This window comes from Lonchura striata, chromosome Z (assembly GCF_050655825.1).
Source record: "Lonchura striata isolate lonStrDom1 chromosome Z, ASM5065582v1, whole genome shotgun sequence".
In the NCBI taxonomy this organism is placed as follows: Eukaryota; Metazoa; Chordata; class Aves; order Passeriformes; family Estrildidae; genus Lonchura; species Lonchura striata.
Genome location: NC_140740.1, coordinates 87,434,528 through 87,440,050, shown reverse-complemented (window position 1 = coordinate 87,440,050; position 5,523 = coordinate 87,434,528). Strand labels below are relative to the sequence as shown.

The 5,523-nt window shown below is 52.3% G+C and overlaps 1 long non-coding RNA gene across 4 annotated transcripts; it reads right to left on the bottom strand.

The window, feature by feature from the left end:
* Positions 1–334: 334 nt before the first annotated feature.
* Positions 335–3,318, bottom strand: LOC146763943 (uncharacterized). 4 transcript variants are annotated; one of them, XR_014951549.1, is made up of 4 exons: positions 3,227–3,318; positions 1,893–3,143; positions 812–1,809; positions 335–725 (listed from the first exon to the last, which is right to left on the bottom strand). It is a non-coding gene; the product is annotated as an uncharacterized LOC146763943 (long non-coding RNA). The 4 variants fall into 4 exon arrangements; XR_014951548.1 differs by having other exon boundaries at positions 335–1,809; positions 1,893–2,993; positions 3,071–3,143; XR_014951547.1 differs by having other exon boundaries at positions 336–475; positions 559–1,809.
* Positions 3,319–5,523: the final 2,205 nt, after the last annotated feature.

Below are 5,523 nucleotides of genomic sequence, written 5' to 3'. Positions count from 1 at the left end.
CTGAGCACCTCAGCACTGTGATCAAAACAGACACTTTTTGCCTTTAGATGGCCTTAGGAGATGCTTCTTGCACATCCCTGCCCCCAAAGCTCATTCATAAGGCCCTCCCAGCACCCCACTTTCACCCCCAATGTGGGCCTGAGCCCTCAACTTATCTCTCAGCCATCTGGGGATGAAAGCACCCCGCTTTCATCCCCACTGTGGGCCTGAGCACTCAACTTATCTCTCAGGCATCTGGGGATGAGAATCCACATCGCGTGCCAATGGAGGCTGCCTCGCCTGCGGGGAATGTCCTATGGTCACCGGGCTGTGGTCCCGTGCTCAGCTACAATCGAGAACACCAAACATCACTGCATGATCTTAGCTGCACAATGGACAAAACCCAGCAATCCTGCTACTCACCGCTCTCCTAAGAATGCTCGGGCCACGCACTTTGGCCAGGCTCAGAGGCTGCCACCGTCTTCGCAGGGTCTGCCTGGGTTAAGAAGAGACAAAGTGACTCGGCATTGCTGAAACACGAGTGGACCTTGGCTCCCCCTCCCTACCTCGGCAACTCACCGCAACTCCTCAGCCATTGCCAAAGGCTCCCTGGATGCCATCGTGAAATACAAAATTTCAAGGCTTCATCTCAGAGTCCTAAAATACATCCAGAGGGCTCACAAGCACAGGAAATCCAGGCCATCAGCTGTTGGTGACAGGGGCTTGGCATACTCTGGGTGGATTCCCTAAACACACAAACAAGAACAGATACATACAATTGCTCCAAAACCTGAAACCTGAGCACAAACAACTGCTTTGGCCCACTGCTCACCTGGCACACTTGGCCTTGACTGCTGCTATCTGCCTGGACCTCCTGAAAATAAAGGCAAAGAACACCGCTGTGACAAAGACACCCTTCAAGCATCCCCTGCAAATGCAAAAAATGACTGACCTGTGTTGCAGAGGAATACTCATCCCACAGACCTGCTCATGGGAAAACCCTGACCCAGGACTGGGGCTCTTGGCCACAGATTTGAACTGTCAGCATCTGAAAGAAAGTTAGGACTGGTGTCAAACGGCTGCAGGACAACTTAACACGACTAAACATATTAAGCCAATCTCCCCATACAATCTAGAGCCCAACTACACCCTGCACTGCCAATTTCAAGTCCCCAGGACTTGTGTTGTTACAGGCTATGCAGCAGGGCAGAACAGCTCCAGGAAAAATACGTGCAGACATCCACGACACAGGACAGGGAGAGAGAGCTTTTGAGGAGAAGAAAGGACCGAGAGACCCAAAGAACACACAGTGCACCAGAGACAAGTGACAGGACACACACCGCAACTGCTCTGCCCTGAGCACCTCAGCACTGTGATCAAAACAGACACTTTTTGCCTTTAGATGGCCTTAGGAGATGCTTCTTGCACATCCCTGCCCCCAAAGCTCATTCATAAGGCCCTCCCAGCACCCCACTTTCACCCCCAATGTGGGCCTGAGCCCTCAACTTATCTCTCAGCCATCTGGGGATGAAAGCACCCCGCTTTCATCCCCACTGTGGGCCTGAGCACTCAACTTATCTCTCAGGCATCTGGGGATGAGAATCCACATCGCGTGCCAATGGAGGCTGCCTCGCCTGCGGGGAATGTCCAATGGTCACCGGGCTGTGGTCCCGTGCTCAGCTACAATCGAGAACACCAAACATCACTGCATGATCTTAGCTGCACAATGGACAAAACCCAGCAATCCTGCTACTCACCGCTCTCCTAAGAATGCTCGGGCCACGCACTTTGGCCAGGCTCAGAGGCTGCCACCGTCTTCGCAGGGTCTGCCTGGGTTAAGAAGAGACAAAGTGACTCGGCATTGCTGAAACACGAGTGGACCTTGGCTCCCCCTCCCTACCTCGGCAACTCACCGCAACTCCTCAGCCATTGCCAAAGGCTCCCTGGATGCCATCGTGAAATACAAAATTTCAAGGCTTCATCTCACAGTCCTAAAATACATCCAGAGGGCTCACAAGCACAGGAAATCCAGGCCATCAGCTGTTGGTGACAGGGGCTTGGCATACTCTGGGTGGATTCCCTAAACACACAAACAAGAACAGATACATACAATTGCTCCAAAACCTGAAACCTGAGCACAAACAACTGCTTTGGCCCACTGCTCACCTGGCACACTTGGCCTTGACTGCTGCTATCTGCCTGGACCTCCTGAAAATAAAGGCAAAGAACACCGCTGTGACAAAGACACCCTTCAAGCATCCCCTGCAAATGCAAAAAATGACTGACCTGTGTTGCAGAGGAATACTCATCCCACAGACCTGCTCATGGGAAAACCCTCACCCAGGACTGGGGCCCTTGGCCACAGATTTGAACTGTCAGCATCTGAAAGAAAGTTAGGACTGGTGTCAAACGGCTGCAGGACAACTTAACACGACTAAACATATTAAGCCAATCTCCCCATACAATCTAGAGCCCAACTACACCCTGCACTGCCAATTTCAAGTCCCCAGGACTTGTGTTGTTACAGGCTATGCAGCAGGGCAGAACAGCTCCAGGAAAAATACGTGCAGACATCCACGACACAGGACAGGGAGAGAGAGCTTTTGAGGAGAAGAAAGGACCGAGAGACCCAAAGAACACACAGTGCACCAGAGACAAGTGACAGGACACACACCGCAACTGCTCTGCCCTGAGCACCTCAGCACTGTGATCAAAACAGACACTTTTTGCCTTTAGATGGCCTTAGGAGATGCTTCTTGCACATACCTGCCCCCAAAGCTCATTCATAAGGCCCTCCCAGCACCCCACTTTCACCCCCAATGTGGGCCTGAGCCCTCAACTTATCTCTCAGCCATCTGGGGATGAAAGCACCCCGCTTTCATCCCCACTGTGGGCCTGAGCACTCAACTTATCTCTCAGGCATCTGGGGATGAGAATCCACATCGCGTGCCAATGGAGGCTGCCTCGCCTGCGGGGAATGTCCAATGGTCACCGGGCTGTGGTCCCGTGCTCAGCTACAATCGAGAACACCAAACATCACTGCATGATCTTAGCTGCACAATGGACAAAACCCAGCAATCCTGCTACTCACCGTTCTCCTAAGAATGCTCGGGCCACGCACTTTGGCCAGGCTCGGAGGCTGCCACCGTCATCGCAGGGTCTGCCTGGGTTAAGAAGAGACAAAGTGACTCGGCATTGCTGAAACACGAGTGGACCTTGGCTCCCCCTCCCTACCTCGGCAACTCACCGCAACTCCTCAGCCATTGCCAAAGGCTCCCTGGATGCCATCGTGAAATACAAAATTTCAAGGCTTCATCTCAGAGTCCTAAAATACATCCAGAGAGCCCACAAGCACAGGAAATCCAGGCCATCAGCTGTTGGTGACAGGGGCTTGGCATACTCTGGGTGGATTCCCTAAACACACAAACAAGAACAGATACATACAATTGCTCCAAAACCTGAAACCTGAGCACAAACAACTGCTTTGGCCCACTGCTCACCTGGCACACTTGGCCTTGACTGCTGCTATCTGCCTGGACCTCCTGAAAATAAAGGCAAAGAACACCGCTGTGGCAAAGACACCCTTCAAGCATCCCCTGCAAATGCAAAAAATGACTGACCTGCTCATGGGAAAACCCTCACCCAGGACTGGGGCCCTTGGCCACAGATTTGAACTGTCAGCATCTGAAAGAAAGTTAGGACTGGTGTCAAACGGCTGCAGGACAACTTAACACAACTAAACATATTAAGCCAATCTCCCCATACAATCTAGAGCCCAACTACACCCTGCACTGCCAATTTCAAGTCCCCAGGACTTGTGTTGTTACAGGCTATGCAGCAGGGCAGAACAGCTCCAGGAAAAATACGTGCAGACATCCACGACACAGGACAGGGAGAGAGAGCTTTTGAGGAGAAGAAAGGACCGAGAGACCCAAAGAACACACAGTGCACCAGAGACAAGTGACAGGACACACACCGCAACTGCTCTGCCCTGAGCACCTCAGCACTGTGATCAAAACAGACACTTTTTGCCTTTAGATGGCCTTAGGAGATGCTTCTTGCACATCCCTGCCCCCAAAGCTCATTCATAAGGCCCTCCCAGCACCCCACTTTCACCCCCAATGTGGGCCTGAGCCCTCAACTTATCTCTCAGCCATCTGGGGATGAGAGCACCCCGCTTTCACCCCCACTGTGGGCCTGAGCACTCAACTTATCTCTCAGGCATCTGGGGATGAGAATCCACATCGCGTGCCAATGGAGGCTGCCTCGCCTGCAGGGAATGTCCTATGGTCACCGGGCTGTGGTCCCGTGCTCAGATACAATCGAGAACACCAAACATCACTGCATGATCTTAGCTGCACAATGGACAAAACCCAGCAATCCTGCTACTCACCGCTCTCCTAAGAATGCTCGGGCCACGCACTTTGGCCAGGCTCAGAGGCTGCCACCGTCTTCGCAGGGTCTGCCTGGGTTAAGAAGAGACAAAGTGACTCGGCATTGCTGAAACACGAGTGGACCTTGGCTCCCCCTCCCTACCTCGGCAACTCACCGCAACTCCTCAGCCATTGCCAAAGGCTCCCTGGATGCCATCGTGAAATACAAAATTTCAAGGCTTCATCTCACAGTCCTAAAATACATCCAGAGGGCTCACAAGCACAGGAAATCCAGGCCATCAGCTGTTGGTGACAGGGGCTTGGCATACTCTGGGTGGATTCCCTAAACACACAAACAAGAACAGATACATACAATTGCTCCAAAACCTGAAACCTGAGCACAAACAACTGCTTTGGCCCACTGCTCACCTGGCACACTTGGCCTTGACTGCTGCTATCTGCCTGGACCTCCTGAAAATAAAGGCAAAGAACACTGCTGTGGCAAAGACACCCTTCAAGCATCCCCTGCAAATGCAAAAAATGACTGACCTGCTCATGGGAAAACCCTCACCCAGGACTGGGGCCCTTGGCCACAGATTTGAACTGTCAGCATCTGAAAGAAAGTTAGGACTGGTGTCAAACGGCTGCAGGACAACTTAACACAACTAAACATATTAAGCCAATCTCCCCATACAATCTAGAGCCCAACTACACCCTGCACTGCCAATTTCAAGTCCCCAGGACTTGTGTTGTTACAGGCTATGAAGCAGGGCAGAACAGCTCCAGGAAAAATACGTGCAGACATCCACGACACAGGACAGGGAGAGAGAGCTTTTGAGGAGAAGAAAGGACCGAGAGACCCAAGGAACACACAGTGCACCAGAGACAAGTGACAGGACACACACCGCAACTGCTCTGCCCTGAGCACCTCAGCACTGTGATCAAAACAGACACTTTTTGCCTTTAGATGGCCTTAGGAGATGCTTCTTGCACATCCCTGCCCCCAAAGCTCATTCATAAGGCCCTCCCAGCACCCCACTTTCACCCCCAATGTGGGCCTGAGCCCTCAACTTATCTCTCAGCCATCTGGGGATGAAAGCACCCCGCTTTCATCCCCACTGTGGGCCTGAGCACTCAACTTATCTCTCAGGCATCTGGGGATGAGAATCCA